Raw genomic sequence first — 17,029 nt, forward strand, 5'->3', positions numbered from 1 at the left:
TCCATCTAAAGATGCCAAGATGCCTTGCTGCAAAAGCAGTGGGGAATGTTGCTTCTGAAGACTTGTCATAAAGGTACTGAAATATTTGCCTATCCTTCCTATTTGCTGCAGAGATTTTTAGGAGACATGTTTTGCCTTTTCTATACTGCTGTTCCTGATTAATGCCCTGGCATTTCTATGCATCAGTGAACAGGTGCTTTCTCCTGGGAAATAGCTTGAAGCCCTTTGGAATAAGAATCTCTGTACACATTAGCTTATGTCATTCTTGGGGGAGGACTAATCAGAGCACAACACTATGGTATTCTCTACTCGAGATCATGTATACAATGCTGGGTGGTACTGCCTGCCAGCAGCTCACTATGCCTAGTGTGCCATGTAGGCAAGAGAGCATCTCAGCCCTGAATGATCTGCCAGCTCTGAAGGTCCAAACCCAGGTGAGTTTATAAGATACTGAGATTGTTTTAAATGCAACAACAGAGAAATTGAAAGAGGCAAAATTGTAAATGTGGTGTAAATTTTGCTACTATTTTTGAGTAAGATTTGCTTTGAGGGTGAATGAGTACTTCTGGAAGGCTCAGGGTTTCTCCTGTGGCTGCAATTTTCCTATTCAGCTCCCATCCAGTGAGAAACAGTTGTCTGGTGTTTGTACCTTGCCTTCAAAAACATCTTACTGATATCTCTCTGCCACTAGCTGTAACATCTCAAAACTAAAATCATGATTCATCCTCTCTCAGTGACCCTACACATGAAACGGAATAGCCAGGGGCACTCTGGTGAAGGGGTTAGGAGCTAGATCTTTCTCTGAATACGTGATTTGAAACTGTGACTTGCAGGAAGGTCAATGACAAAACAGTTTAAGCAGCAATTTGAAAACTGAAGAAAAGATGTTTGTCAGCTACAGATGCTGCATGGGTTAAGGGATTCTCTTGACTGAGGCATTAGTTATTAGTGCTATTAGTGCCCATAGTTGCTATGAAAAGAGGTCACTGCTGAGCTTGCTGAGACATAGCCAGGTTCTGCTTTGCAGCCAGCCACATTGTTATCATCAGCTCTACTCATTGCCTGAAGCATGCTGATGGCTAGAGCAAGAGCAGAAATTGCTTTTAGAGACCAAATCTTTGGCTACATCTTTGGTCAGTAATGTGAGGAGCCACTTTTCTTCCCTATTCTTGTTTTAGTGTCCCTCTGCCCTTCATCTGTGAGAGGAAGGTTTCTTATGACTGACAGATACCTTGCAGTGATCTGGAGACACTCTGCATTGTTTCAGCCCAGCCTCATCTAGTGCATATTATGAAATATGTTTTTAGGTGAATACAGGCAGTCATACACATTGCAAGTCCCCTCACTGTCAGGCTGTGGTTTACTCACTTGTCCCCACTGAGCCTTTGAGATTTCAGCTCTTGGTTTGAACTGTGGCAGCTATGGAAATTATAATACATGAAGAAACACTGACAGCCTGCATATAGAGCTGAAGTGGGGGTGCTAGTGGAGGAATGGCCCTTGCTCCCTTACCAGCCTGTGCTAAGGACACACTAGTATTAGCCAGGTTTCATTATAATGATCACACATCATGCCTCTCTTTGCTAGCTTGGCAAGGTGGAGACATTTTTGTTTCAGTGTTTGCCAAACATGCCAGTGCTTCTCTGTGGGGTTTTTTTGGAATGTTTCTGAGGATTGGTTGTTCCAGGCTTTTGGCTTCCTAGAGAGTCAGAGCACCATCTTCTGCTTAGCACTCCTTTTAATTCCTCCATCTTCTCATGCTTTTACACTCCAAGCTATTCCACACAAACCTATCAGTCATGTTTTCAGAGTTCCTGAGTACATTCCTTGCATTTTCCCATTAATTAAGCTATTGTACCACACCTCTGCCTGGTCTGACAAACTCAAATTCACCCCAACATGAACATAGGCTCATCCATCAGCGTATGGATTCTGAGGTATGTATGACAATCTTGCATAAGGGTAGGGTCCTAAACTGGGGGAAAGAGAGTGGTCTGATATGCTGTGCAGAGATGAACATAATTTGTATTTTGACCTGGAAATCTCTTATTTCCAATGTCCCTTGGCAGAGAAATATAGTCATGATTTGCATCATCGTGGTGAAACCCAATTTCCTGCAGAAATACAGATAGTTGATCTCAGATCAACTTTCCTGTGTTGTTGCTTTAATCCTGGTCCTACTATGCTACTTGCTGTGTTTCTCCTGAGACAAATTTAAGTGAAAGAAGGAAACTGGGGCTTTACATTACATTTCTGCTTCAGTCCTAATCTGTTGAATCCTGACTAAACTACTTGGATCACAGATTCTTTTGCTCGCTGCTGTGGCCACAGGTTCTGAGTATCCAGTCTGAGGTTTACGGGTTTCTGTGAGAACACAGTAGTCCAGTTATGGTCACAGTCACTTATAAACTTCCTTCCTAAAAGCTGGGCATCTGGTGAAAAAACAATAGCTGAAACTTAGATGCTACATAGAGAAAAGAAGAAAAAATAAAAAGAAGATCATTCAAAAGAAGAACTTTCTGAAACAAAGTGGTTAATAAAAGAGTAGTCAATTAATGCATTAGGAATAGGCATCTGGATGGAAGCTGTTCTGAATGATTCCCTGGTATGTGACTAAATCAATGCTTTTGGTGAAGAGAATGTAATGGAGGACCTTAAGTCCAGTTACTAAACCTGCTTTTTCTGTGCTATAACTGTGTTCATCTTTACTAGTACCTCTCCAACTGTAAAGACCTCTGTCTTTTTGCTACATTTTGCTGGTATGGAGTTTTGCCAAACCAGATACCAAAGGGCTGACAAGACACAAGCACTGTTGGTTAGTCCAGTGACCCTCTGGGTATTGATTGCTTGTGCTGACAACTTCTGTTATTGTGACCAAGCAAAAACCCTTGGAAATTCCATGCTTGGCAGGCAGCCCACATCTACACCTAGCCCAGCAGCTGTAGTCTAACATTAATATATATCTAAGTCTACTAAGAAGTAGCATTCTTTTGCACACAAAAAAAGCAGACAGTACAGATTTTTTTCTAGCATCTCTTCAGGTTGCAAAGCTGTTCAAAGTCTTGTTCTTCTGTATGCTGTCTGGCCGTCATCTCTTCTCCTACTTCAAGCTTATGCTGGAGTTACTGAAAGGCTATAAATGCTTTAAAAAACACTTGCTAGCAAGTCCAGATGTGAGTGGTCAGTAGCAACTTCCTTCATATGCCGCATAGTTTAAACTGAAAGCAAGAACCCTGTTTGCAGTCTAACACGCGTATTGTTCTAAAGTAACTGGCTCTGTTACTTTAGGAGAGTTTGGACAAACACAAACAGGGAAGCTGGACAAAGTCAACACTTAAAAGCAATTTGGCTTTCTTCTCCTAGGTGAAATATCAAGGGCTAGAAGATGGGTTTAATAAACAGATTCAATTAATTGTTCCTTCAAACAGAATTCCTCAAAGAACAAGGAATGTACCCAAGGCCTGTAACATAGCTTAAATTCCAGTTTCCCTCAGGAGCATGAGCCTTCTGTTAATCTGAATTTCCCCCCGACTTCCTGAGCAACTAAAGTTCTTCTGAAACCTATAAACTAATGGGACTAGAAGAAGATGAGGAATACTACGTTCTGACAGATTAGCAAAATATCTTAGAGAAGAAAAACAAAGACACGACTTATACTTTCTCTCTCAATGTTTCCTTAGTGGAAGTTGGGCATGACAGATGAGAATTTTTTCTGAAATAGCATTTAATTTCTTTAGACAAAATAGTGCTTTCAAGCCAATTACATCAATGGGAACCTTACCTGCATTGTTGCAGTTGACTTGTAGGAAGAAGTCAACTGCAACAGTCAATTGTAGGTTCTCCTGACTCTTTCCCTCTTGGCATGAAAACCTCTCTGCTCTAAGTCCAAAACTGGAGGCAACCCTTTCCAAAATCAATGGGCATCAATACAAAGACAAGAGGTGCTGTAGAAAATCTGGAGCTTTTAAGACAGGCCAACACAATCCTGATGCATTTCCTTGCATAGAGAAGTCAAAACTGTTAAAAATAAAATGCTTAGTTTTGGATCTCTCTTTGGCTGTTTCAGCCAGTGTAGATTTTGACAGTGATTTTTTTGGAATCATGATTAGACTCACAATGCACTATTAGAAAAACAGTTCAATGGCCAAATGTGACTATATCTATGGCCCGTTGTGTCCATATTATTATCTGTAATGAAAAAATCTATTAACATTTGGAGTTAGAAGAGAAATAAATGTAATTATATTCCTTGATATCAGCAGCAAACTTCCTACAAATTTTTAATGTTGTCTTGATGCTGGGGATATTTGATAGTGTTAAAAAATAAAACTAAAATAAAGGAACCATAACTGACAAAATGCAGACTTTCCCTTTCTGCTGCTACGAACTTTAGGAATAGACTGTAAACTGTGACTAGGAGACAAAATATTTGGATCAGAGCAGGTTTGAACTTTATAAAAGATAACAGCTAAAAGTTGGTATGTTTGAGTGGTGATTGTGTCCTGGAGACATTGTAACAACTGTGTCAGTAAATACATCCTTTCTTCTAGTTTGTGCCTGACAAAACACTGCACTTCCATGAAAATCAGATTCCTGAGATTTAAAATGGACGAGGCCAGATTTCCCATCCTGTTAATAATCTAGAAGCACCTGCAAACTAGAAAATAGATGTTCTCTTGAGGAAAACACGCCAGTACCACCTGGGCAATACGTTCTCTCAGAAGGGAGGCTTTTTATTTTTTTCTTGTGATGTTTGCTTTTCAGTTCTGGTTTCTTTTGATGGGTTCATTTGCCTTTGTGTGGTTTGTCTGATTGCAAGGCATTCCTCCACAGAAATAACATAAATATTTACATAGTACCCTACATCAGAAATCTCTTTTATAGTGAGTATTCATCATTTACAGTCTGCAGGTAAAATTTGAAATTAACTGCAGTGTGTTGGTGTCATTAGCATCCAAGGCGCATATCAAATTTACAGGGTCTGATGTCACAATGACTGTAGGCTTTTTTACCGTGCATCTCAAGCAAACGTGTAGCCTCCATATTGTTAAATGACAATTTTGGTCCACGTTTCTAATTGAACACATCAGCTTCTGATCAGCCAGTGAAACAATACAAAAGTGAGCTCTGTAAAATATCCATCTTGTATTAGTTTTGATTCAGTTACAAATTAGCATCGCAGCTGATGGGATAAGGTGCCCACCTGCATGAACTTGTCCCTGGAGAATCTACACATCTCCGAGGGAGACTGTGAGCTTCAAAGCCTGCTAGCTCCAATCACTACACTTCATTTTACAAGAAAAACACTTGTGGGTAATGGCAAGAGTTTCATCCTTGCTCAGACCTGAAGTGAACCGCAAGTCACATGAGAAATTTTTTAAAAGAAAGTCCAAAGCTTACAGTGGACAAGGTACCACTATGCAAATGACATCTGAGGGACAGGAGCGAGCAGGACTGCTGGGGACAGGCACAGGTTATCTTCCTTAATACCTGCAAGCTCTGCCTCTCCAAATAACTTTCTTTCTATATCCATATCCCATCTTATTTTCCCAGAAAATTTTGGCTTTGGTGAAAAAGTGATGGTTTAAACCACCAAAGATGAAGGGTAGAAAGCAGTCAGCACTCTTTCCAGCACAGGCCTTCCTGTTGCTATGGCAATATGTCACAGGAGGCATTGGTCTCCGAGACAAAGATCAGCTCACTTGAGCTAAATCTGAGTTTTCTTTGTTCAGATTGTTATCCACTGGTAACAAAGCCTGTTGAATCTTCTTGTGAGGGCCGCTCAGTGTTGGATGGCTGCTTGCCAAGCAGTAGCAGGAAAGGCACCCACCACTGAAGACATCAACAGTTTCACTACATACTCTCTCCACAGAGCCATTCTGTAGTTAGTGTATCTATAATTTATTATGCTGATCTTTATTAATCTTAGCAGTATACAAGCACACATTCCAGTAATTCAGTTGCTACTTTTTTTTTTTTTCTTTTGATACACTAACAAGACTACGTGTACAGCTGGTTTTAGGCAAAGCACAAAAGATTCCAGCAGTATCTTTTCTTACCATTCCAATGCTTTGCCATAATTTTGTTGCTGGGTTGTGATTGCATTGTCTGCAATGCTAGTGATGCTTTAGTAAACATTGACTGAAAGCACCTTTTGGAAAGCTGGCATCAGCTCTACTAAGCGCATTTCCTGCCTCTTTTTGAGGTCTTTCTCTTCAGGGAGTAGTCCTGATGAGAGCTTTCCCTGCAGGCCCCCTACCCTGTTGGATTTCATTGAGTAGAGCAGAAGAACCTGACATTAATACAACACGGAGGTGAAGCTAAGAGTTCCCAAATATGGAGATAAATCTGTGTGCACATGAAGTAAGGACCCAGAATTTACCTCCAGTGCTGAAATAAAACCATTTTATGCACCTAGTTTCTAGCTAACAGACAACACCACTTTACATTGCCCTTTGGATCATGAAACTCCTAATCCCCATGGGCTGATCTGCCCTTACAGATGTGGTCATGGCACAGCTCTTGCAGAGTGCTCTCTTGCTGAACCGTGACTCCCTGAAAGCAGATTTCCTCCTTCCCACAGTCTCTGACCAGTAAATGGCAGTGAAAGCATGTTTGGGCCTGGATTTCTTCCCTGCCTGTGGGAAGACATATTTGCACTGGCAGACTTGCAGGAACTGCACTGCTGACAGTGTAGCACTCAGTGTAAACCAAACTTTATACTTGCAAGATAAATCTAGAACAGGTGAAGTAAACACAGTGTACATGTTATCTCCTCAAAGGATTGACGGGAAAGTGGACAGTATTTATTATTAAAAACATTTAATTATTACATTGAAAAGGTATTGACTCATACAACTGAGCATTTAAGGGTCAAAACTTGAAATACTTAAAAATCACGGTCAAGCATTACCTGCTTCTCCCTTCCAGGCCCCGTCCCTGTGGGATACACCACAGTCTACTCCTTGGGCTGGTCTTGTCATATGCATCTTTCTTGCAAATGGAAGCAGCAGAGCTTCCACCACTCACTGAAGTTTATTGCCCTGCTCTGTTACCTCTGCTGCTTCCCTCTGGTACAGTGTGGCTGTCCTCAGTTCTCCTGCTTTTAAAATATAATTTCCATTGTTTGGCTGAAGCCAGTTGTTTCTGGTAGTCTGTTCTCTTGAGCTTTCTGGCCCTGCAAGTTGTTGTATCAAAATAAAGCACAATCCCCTCCATTCCATCATGCTGGAGATAAAGGAAGCCTACTTGCACAAGGTACTATATTTTCAAATAGGAAGTTCTGCTTGGAACCCAGCAAGAGGTACAGGGAGGCTGTCTATTCATTTTTCACTGGAGTTCAAATATGGGCTAACAAATGAGTGCATGGGCTATTCCAGTGCTCATCATGCTGAATTCCAGTAACATGCAGATGCATTCTCACGCTGTGAAGAGGGTTTTATTCTTCTCCCTCCCTTCAGAACTCTGCACATTTCAGTCCCTTATCACTTTGTGTCTTCTTCAGACAGTGCACTGAATTTTCTGTTTGCCAGTTCAGGTTTAAGCTGCTCTGCATGCTTTACTTCCCCCAAGACAAGGGAGTGTTAGTGGGACAAGGAATCAGAAAGTCTAGAAACTCCCCCAAGAAATTCACAGTGCCAGAGTCAAGGAGGATTCCTAACTTGGAAAGGACATGGGGAACCGATAATTTTCTCCATGCTATCCACCCACCTGCTTCACCAAGACAAAGAGGATCTGATATCATGTGGGTGTGCTTTATGGGAGGAATGCATGACTATGAAAACAAACATGGTCTAGTGATTAAAGTACACATTGAAGAGATCCACAGAGAGCAGGAGGAAGAGGGGTCTGAGAAGGGAAGTGGGAGCTGGCTTCCGTTCCTGGCCACTGATCTGCTGTGTGACCTGGAGCAAATCCCATCTCCTTTCTGTGCCTGCTTTATTCCTTTAATGTCAAGTGGGATGATGTCCCCTACCTAGTTCCCAGGCAGGGGAGAAAGACAGACTCATTGCTATTTCCCATATTACAGTTACTCTTCGCAGCCACAGCAGAGGTCAGACCCCTTTTACTGGAACATCTACATGGCAAGAGCCCTTGTCCTGAACACTAGGCAGGCAGAGGAAGGACCCGTGTCATATTGCAAAAGAAGAGAGTCTAAGATGAACTGGATGCTTTACCAAGAGTCTTTGCAGAAGCCAGTGGCAGAGCTAGGAATGGGACTGTTGCCGTATGTATCACCACCCAGTCTTTTGAAGAATTCTTCCCCTCAGAGGCAGTATTATTTGCTGCCAGCTGTGGATTTATGTTATTTTTGGTTTATTGGTCACTTCAGGCTGTGGGACAGCGGCTAATCAGTAGAGAAGCAGCAGAAATTCTTAGAACATCATGGCACATGAAATGTGTTGATGTCCTTATGTGAGGCCTTTAAAAAGTGATCAAGAACACTAGCAAAGTGCTTTGACACAACAAGGGCAAGGCTATGACATGATTGTTCCTCTTTTCTACCAGATCTAAAGTACTTTCACGGTATGCTGGGAAAACATACCTCAAGTGCAGCAGGCTCCCTTTGGAGCTACCCATCTGCAGTTGTTATCAGGGAAGTGACAGCTTGTACAAAAGTGTCTCTGTTTCTTACTGCAGAGCATTTGTAAGTGACAAGCGATCAGAAACAGCCAGGTGCCTTCTGAAATGATGCAGCCACTGCAACAAGAATGGGCTGAACACATATTAAAATGAAACACTAACAAGTAGGAGTGGAGGGAATGAAAAGTATCTGCTGTTTTGGAGCAAAAAAAATGGCAGGGCTTGGGTAAGAAGCACAACTTACTGACATCAAGATACAGCTCCAAAGGGAACACTGTTGTTTACATACATGTGATGGGATGAGAGGTGTTGAAAATAGTCTCACCTCCCCTCTCATCCTGGCTTGCAGGGTCATTTCTGTCAGGCTGTGGGTTTAACCATTCTTTGCAGTCTCAGATGATGAGTTCCTCACTGTAGGTATTGCAAGGATTAGTCCACTTGCCAGAATCTGCTGGTTCATTGAAATCCTGCCTGACTCAGAGCTGAAATGCCATTTCAAGACCTGCAACAGCTGCAGCAGCAATGGGGGAGGGTAGAAAGCTAACTGGGAGTTTTATAATGGTGAGAATAATGCTGTTGGCAAACTACATGGTTATAAATTGCTATTGCTTTAAAAGAATCAAAGGAATGCAACTCTGTTTATGAGCAAATAAACATAGAAGTAACTAGCAGAGCTGTATAGGACCTAGAAGAATATGTGCCCCACTTGTCACCGCTCAGAGAATAAGTTGCTGGACAATATCCCCAAAGCTGTAAATGTTAGAATGGATATTAGTGAACTGGAAGATGCTTACTAGTGCCAATCTTTGTAAGAAATACCTGTGAAAGTGTGAGAAAGATCATCGAAGAAGATAGAGAGGTGGGAATGCTCAGCCTTGTCTTGATGATCCAGTTAATCCTCCACACCTTAAACGTTTCAAATATTTGATGACTCCCAACATCTTTCAGGCTTGGGCTTTTTTCATCTGCACAGAGAGATGCTGATTTGATAAAGCTTTATTTTCTTATGTCTGGAGAATAGTTATCATGGGAAAATAGTATAGCTGTCTTTTGCAAATTGAGATGGGTACACACATTTCAAACCCCTGACAGTGTACCTGGCTACCAGCAATGTCTACTGTATGATGTGTAATGTTTTGCTCATTATCGGTCTCAGCAAAGAAACTACAGAGCCACAGTTTCTTCTAGTGGTTTGCAGAAACCTCTAGAGGACTCTAGTCAAATCTTTCACAAGGCTGGATGGGGCAAGATTCACATTACCCAAGCTGGGTGAAAATTATCCTATCACTAAGCAATCTGGCTCCTGTCTTTACCAGATTTTACCTTTGGAGTTAAAGCTGAGAGCACTTTTATGCAAGGAAAGCGATAGAGTGGATAGGACTCCTCTGCACAGACACCGTAGGTCCTTTTCCTGTTTGTATCTGGGAATTATGGTCATGATAAATACACGGCACTTCAACTGTAATGAAAGGGTACTTACTAAGTGAAGTGCCAGTGTCTCCACATAGCTTGTGCAATTATAAATTCTCTTTAATCCATCCTCTAGCGTGGATTTATGAAGCAAACATAGTTGTACAAGTGACCCAAAGACCTGTATCCCTCTTAGTCTATATGCTGTGCGCATGCTATCAGGCAGGCAGAAAGATGTACCTTACCATGCTTTAGTATATCATCATGAAACAAGTGAAGTCAGAAGGGATGTGGTGACAATAGTTCATTGTTGTTTCTTTAGTTATTTGATGGCATGCCCTACTGTGGAGCTCATAAATTCATGAGTGGGGATCACAGGACAGGATTCCCTGCTGTAGCAAGACTTGATGACTGCAGAAGCCTCTTCCTGACACATATTTGTAATCCAAACCATTTAAAATCTCATTGAGAGGAGGCTTGGGCAGGAGGTTCCTTCCCAAAATAAATATGAGGGTGGGAACTACTTCTCTGTTTTTTTCATTCTGAGCTAAAAATAAGCTTTGTAGAACATCTCTTCCGTTTGGGAAGGGGTGTGTTTTATTATATTGGATAATAAAATCTTAATCTATTACTTCCATGTTTGGATTGTGATATACGAGAGTGAGCCTTTTCATGCTAATTTACACATGAGGGAGCATATTCTCTGTTACGTTCTGTGTGTAGCACTTAACTGTTGATCCACATTGAAAAATACGTGGAAATAACCTCGTACTACACTGGAGAGATCATGCTGTCCAGGCATCAGGGGCTTGCAGTGAGATTTGTGAAAGAACTCTTTTTCTGCACATCTGGACTTCAACCAACTCCTCAAAGCCTTCAGTCCTGTTTTGTCTTTCATATTTTTTAGTATTTAGGGTGGAGACTGTATTTTCTATGAAGCCACAGTAAGAAGCACGATGGACTGTAAACTCAGCTGGGACCTCTGTGGACTAATGAATACTGAATTTATTATGATTACTTAGGCCTTCCCTCAGAGGCAGAGATGAGCCTGCAGATTAAGATTGCAGTCTTTAACTGGAAATACTTTTTCTGGATCCAAATCCTTGCTGTACACCCAGTCATTCATCTCCTGAATAGCAGTGATATCCCATGCCATGTTCTTTTCTGGATTAAGCAGTGTTCACTCACACAGTGTCAGACCCCAGGACTCAACAGCTCTGTCTCTGTCTATGCGAGTAGACCAAGAGCAGGAATACAGAGCACCCCTCTTCTTTAGCCTCCTGCCCAAGTAAGTAGCAGAAGAATACATCTTGTCCTCTTCTTAGCTGTGTTTTATAAGATGACTATTTGCCTCCTTCTAGCCATATTTTAATTGCCTCTACAACCACATGATAAATGCTAAAGCTCAGAGAATCCATTCAGGGAGAAAAACAAAGGACTAGCAACAAAGCTGGCATTTTCTAATGTATTCTTCCTCACAGAGACTTGTGGTGATATACTGGCCTGCATGAATTCATCTTTCAGCGCAGGAAGATTTGAAAGCATTCAGATCATGCATACCTTATTTGTTACGCTAATAATAATAATTTGCAATTACTTCCTAATGTAATTTGGTTTTTAAAGAAGACCTCAAAGTAACCTTCCTTTTTCCTAAAGTAGCTATAACACAGGCCCCAGTGAAGCTGATAACAATTTAATTGTGGTGCTAAGTAATTTATGTGATGTAGAACATTAGGAACTGAAGTGGAGCAGGTTAGCCGAGGGTGCATCACATTGTTTCAAGATCTTTGCTGACATTCAGCTATTGTGAGAATAATTATAAAACAGTAAGGTAACTTTTTGCCTTTTAAGTCTAACCTTCACTGTTTTGAGCTCTGCACTTTGTGGGAGAGTTTTACCCTTAAGGTACCCATGGTATTAAAACTACAAAGCTTTTGGATTGTCTTGGTAGCACAGGTTGATTTAAATTTGCATGGACTTAATGAATCTTTCCTCAATAATGATGGCAGTACTTCGGAAGATTTCTATATTGCTATATTCTTCATGATCCCCAGGGAATGAACCCTAAGATGCTTTGCTGCAGCGATACAACACCTTTAGCATGACTCAGATGTTAATATTTCAAATAATGGCCATGATAATTCCCTTAAACTTTGTCCTATAAAACAAGACCCCTGTGGTACCTGCTGGACAGTAAAGGAAAGCGTCTAATATGATGCCTCTCTGATGGACTGTTTCTGGTTTCAGCTTCACAGAATGCAAACGGTGGTATAACTGTGCAGTTCCAGTTCTGTTAGCTTCATATGGTCAAATCCTATGGGTCAGGTCCATGGAGAGTGGCCTGGAGGCTACCTCTGTAACCCCAAGCAACACATTCATGGACACAGCTGACACCACAAATCACTGAAACAAATGCACCAAAGCAGAAACAATGCCAGTTGCAAAGGTGTGTGGTAGGGCAGTTTGTTCAACAGCTCAGAGGTCGCAGTTGGATACAAACATTGAGGAAAACAGAGATGCTGTAATGCATATCTCTAATGCCAGTTATTCTAAACAACAAGCCTCTAACTCAAGCCACCCAAGCATTTTCCATGTCCAAGTGTTCTTGCAGAGAGCAGACTTTGATGAGAACGTGCACATGACTGCATGTCAGAGTGCCCTTGGAAGGTCAGAGCAAATCTCCATCTAGCACAGTTTCCGACCTCTGGAAGGGACCAGTAGAAAATTGCCTTTTTTCTGCCTTTTGAAAAGGAATTAACCAGGTGCTATGTTATATGACATTTGATGTGACTTTGGGGGATGATATGGCTCCCCCCCCTTTGTTTTATACTTTCCTATGCAGCAGAAGTAGCAGGATTGGCCCTTGAAACAGTAAAAACTAGGACGCATGACATCTAGTACTAAAATTGTACTAACAGTTACTACTTGATCCCTATCTTGAATTAAATTTGGGGTTTGGCTTATATACGGAGCCAGAAATAAGGAAGCACTTTTGTGGCCAGTGTATCACATGGCATTCCTTTTAGATGATTAGATGGAGGTATCTGACAGGGCCTTCTGATTTAAGGCCATTGACTTTTTCTTATTTCTCAACATGTTTGCAACAGACTAATCAATTAAGTTTTTACATGAACTGGCTTTACATGCCTTTGAGTGCATTTCTCTATTAAAATGTGATGTATCAACAAGATAAAATGAAACTTTTTTTTTTTTTATAGCAAGCAAAGGTAAACATGCGGCCGAATCTTCCCAACCCTGGGAAGGTTGGGAAAGTCTCTGGTAGAGAGTTTAAATATCAGTGCAAACACTTTCTGGCTGTTTTCTAAATATCTAAAATACAAAATCATCATCAACTGCTCTGAATTTCTTACCTCTCCCAGTAACTAACACACTTTGCCTGTTGAATGTTATATTGACTTGGTTTTGTGAAGGAGACACTAGACACAATGGCTCAGTTATAGATTAATAGTCACTGAGTAACTCTAGTTAGGAAAACACTTCCAGCTGCTCCAAGTGATAGCTAAAAGAAATTAAACCAGAGCTATCATCCAGAAGACAAGCCATTAGAGAAATCCATGGTGTGTATTTTGAGTTAAAACAAACTTTAGAGACCAGAGGGAGTGATTTAATAAACCAGAGAAATTGTCAGATCCCTTATCCCATTCTTGGAGAGACAAGAAAACTAAAGCAAAGTCACTGGAACTTAGACTTTCTATGTCAAATTAAAAATGTGCTTTATTGATTTGCTGATTGGTGGCCAAGTTCCAGGAAAAAAAAAAAAAAATATATATATATATATAAAAACACAACAATCAAACAAAACCCAAACTTTATATATATTCTGTCCCTACATTCCAGGAGACAAGACATCAAGTTTCCCACTTACAGCCTACTGAGCCCACACAGTTTTGTTGCGTCAGCACTATTTCCAAAGGTAAAGAGCATAGTACCAGAACTGTGACCATCTGTGAGGGGACTGAATGTGATCTGCTGAAACAACTATTAGAGAGCAGGCAGGCAAAGGCAAAAAGAAGTAATAGATATGTTGAGAAAGGGAAAAACAGATTTGTGTTCCTCACTCAGGTGCCAGAATAGCTTGTCTAGGTGACATGAATAGCATGTAAAGATGCAGGTCTGGGTTATGCTCATGTCCTACACAACAGAAAGGATTCGCCTATGACAGGGTTCTCTTCCTGTCTCCTTAGGGCTTTTTTCTCCTCTTTCCCTTTTCCTGGTGGCCAGAAAGTAAGAACTTGTGGATGATGAAACTAGGAAAGAAGCAAAGAGTGGTTGGGTTTTCTTCTTTCCTGTTATTTCCTGGAGACTGGACTTTGCTCTATATTTCCTGTGCAGATTGCCTGATTAAATTGGTTTGTTTGGTTGTTTTTTCCTAGGTGTACATGAAGAACTGTTACCTCTCTGTGTGTGTAGTGTTATGGGGAGAAAGGAGGCCTTTAATGATGAAGATATTGTTTCCTGATGGTCCAGGTGCTAGATGAAAGGTGAACAGAAAACTGAGGCAGGATCACTATCTTTTAGGTGCTTTACATTCACTCTGTACCCATGCTTTTCGGACTTGCTCTATGTCCTCTATTTGCTTTCTTGTACCATTAAGGCCTTGCAACAATTTCAGAAAAGCCTCCAAAGCGGGGCAAACTCTACCCCCTACCACCCCATTCTTTTTAAATTTAAGAAATGTCTCCTGAACATTGCCTCTTCTGCTGACAGCTCAGAATTGGGTCCCTGGTGAAGTATTGTGTGTGTTTGAAGTTTGACAGACTAACTTGTGTCTGCATTTTTCAGTCCTAAAGACAAATTGTACAAACTGTAGAGCAAATAATTCTTTCTGCCTTCGTAGCCTCATAAAAGCTTCTAGCTGCCATCACACATTATTACCCAGACAGTGCAAGGATTCTGTTAATGCTTACATCAGATTTTTTTTTTGTGTTTGTGTTTACATGACAGAAATGTGGAAGAGCACCAAATAAACTGGACTGCCAAAAATTAGGGAGGAAACAGACGTGAAGAGTAAATTCTACAACCACAGCTTTCACATAAAATATTCAGTCCTTTCTTTGGGGGCATCGTAGATCTTGACTGTTTGTCAACTTGCTACAAATATAGGCTTTCATTGCTAGATGATTACGGTTCAATTTCTGGACTGTCTGAGACTCTGCTGACCTACACCGGCTGCTACTATTGCCTGTGACTCTTCGCACTCGAAGATGAATGCTCCCCTCTTGGTGCTGTTAGTCTCTGGGCCCCATCCATACCCTTATCAGCCGCTTTGTTTCTTTGGCCTTCCCATGATTCTCCTTTCACTGCTTTGTGGCCCAGTTTGCAGAACTATATTTGTTAGCAAACATTCTTCCACTCCCACATTGCAATAGATTAAGGGCCTGTAATTGCTGTTGCTTTAAACTCCTCCTTAAAGAGCTTGTCAAATCAGGTTTAATCAAGACAGCAGCAGTTGCCTGTCTACAGAAAGGCTCCCAGTGTTGGCAACAAGCAGTGGGAGTTTTCAAGAACACATCCCTGGTACCTGCAGGGCCTAGGGCCTTTCAAGGCAGACTTGATGTGCATATACAAGCCACTGCTCCCCATAGGCCTTCTTGTGGGATCCTGAGGTAGTGTTGTTTTTTTTTTTTTTTTTTTCCATACAATTCACTCTCACCACTGGGATCTTCTTCTGAGTAGAAGCCAGCAGCTTGTCAGTACTGCACCATGTGCTCAGTCCAGGCTGTATCAGTACACAGCTGACCTCATTGCCTGTGCTCAAACTCCACAGACTAGGGATTTGGCCACAAACACTCTTTCAGATTTTTCTGGGAAAAAAAAAAAATAAATCTCATCCTACATATGCAGATGAGGGATTTAAAAATCTATTTCTCACTTTTGCACCGAGTTCCTCCTTCACACGGCTGCTTCCTTGACTCTGCTGCCAGAGCAGGGAGGGTCTGTGCAAACGTCCCCAGCAGTCTTGCTAGCAGCATTCAGCAAATTCTTCCATGCAGAATCCTTAATAGCTGTTGCTCACAACTCCTCATTGTGCTTGTTCACTCCTCTCCCAGCTGCTGCCAACACAGAGCCTGCTGACCCACTTCCTCTGCAAGCCTCTTCCTTCTTGGATTAATTTTCAATGCTTCACAAAAAGTGGGGAACCAACCTTTCCATAGCATTTGTGCATAGAAGGGAGCACATCCATGTGAACACACAGCAGGAGCTGAGACTGACTGTTGATGCAACATAACTATAAGTGCAATGTAAACACTGAGGCAGCAGATGATTTGATGCTGAACAAGGCTGGCTGTTCAGTTATAACTGAAATGCAAGTCGTTAGTCACAATGGTTGCTGTAGCAAGCTCAAACACAGAGAGAGGCAGGGGATAGGAGAAGAGAAGGAAGAGCTAGTCTGTTTTCCCGATGATTACTGGCAGGGGGATGCATGCTGGGTGTTCTTCAGCTCCCTCCCTTGCTTGCTCCTTTCCCTGCAAGGACTTTTTGGCAAGTCTTCATAAGGGGGAAGAGAGGGTCAGTTGCAATCAGGATTTGTAACTTAAATTCTTGCCAGTGTCTGCATAGTTATTGCTATTGAATGTCTGTCTCCAAAGTAACGTTCAGTTTCTATGTGGCTCAAAATCAAGGTTGCTTGGCTGGCAATACAGTGCTTCTTCTGCCTGAGAGTCCCAGAAATCTTTGTTACTTTCATTTTGGAAGAGCACAGCACAGAAATTCAAAAGTCTAAGCTGTAGAAAGAAATATTCTTTTCACACAATATGCAAATAAACTATGGAACTCCTCACAGCAAGTCCAGAATATGTCAAGATTCAGCAAGGAAGCAGAATCTGCACTTGTCAGGGATAATCCCACATATGAGGAGGGGTATTTAGTGTCCCATTTAAAAACATTGCCTAACTTCTAGCAACCATGAACAGACCTGACATGCAGCATCTGTTATCTCACATCCTTCTAAAATGAGAATTCTTGTACTTTGCTTCAGAGGAAAGGATGTAGGCTGGTCTGGCTTCAGAGGTTC

At 41.5% G+C, this 17,029-nt stretch overlaps 1 long non-coding RNA gene across 1 annotated transcript in view; it reads left to right on the forward strand.

Moving 5' to 3' along the window:
• Positions 1-363: 363 nt before the first annotated feature.
• The window catches only part of LOC116964792, a 52,770-nt gene continuing 36,104 nt past the window's right edge, over positions 364-17,029 (forward strand). Inside the window, exon 1 of the long non-coding RNA XR_004408954.1 lies at positions 364-434. This is a non-coding gene — a long non-coding RNA (uncharacterized LOC116964792). The remainder of the gene's footprint in view (positions 435-17,029) is intronic.

The sequence above is a fragment of the Tyto alba genome, unplaced genomic scaffold (assembly GCF_018691265.1).
Source record: "Tyto alba isolate M040663 unplaced genomic scaffold, T.alba_DEE_v4.0 Super-Scaffold_32, whole genome shotgun sequence".
NCBI lineage: Eukaryota > Metazoa > Chordata > Aves > Strigiformes > Tytonidae > Tyto > Tyto alba.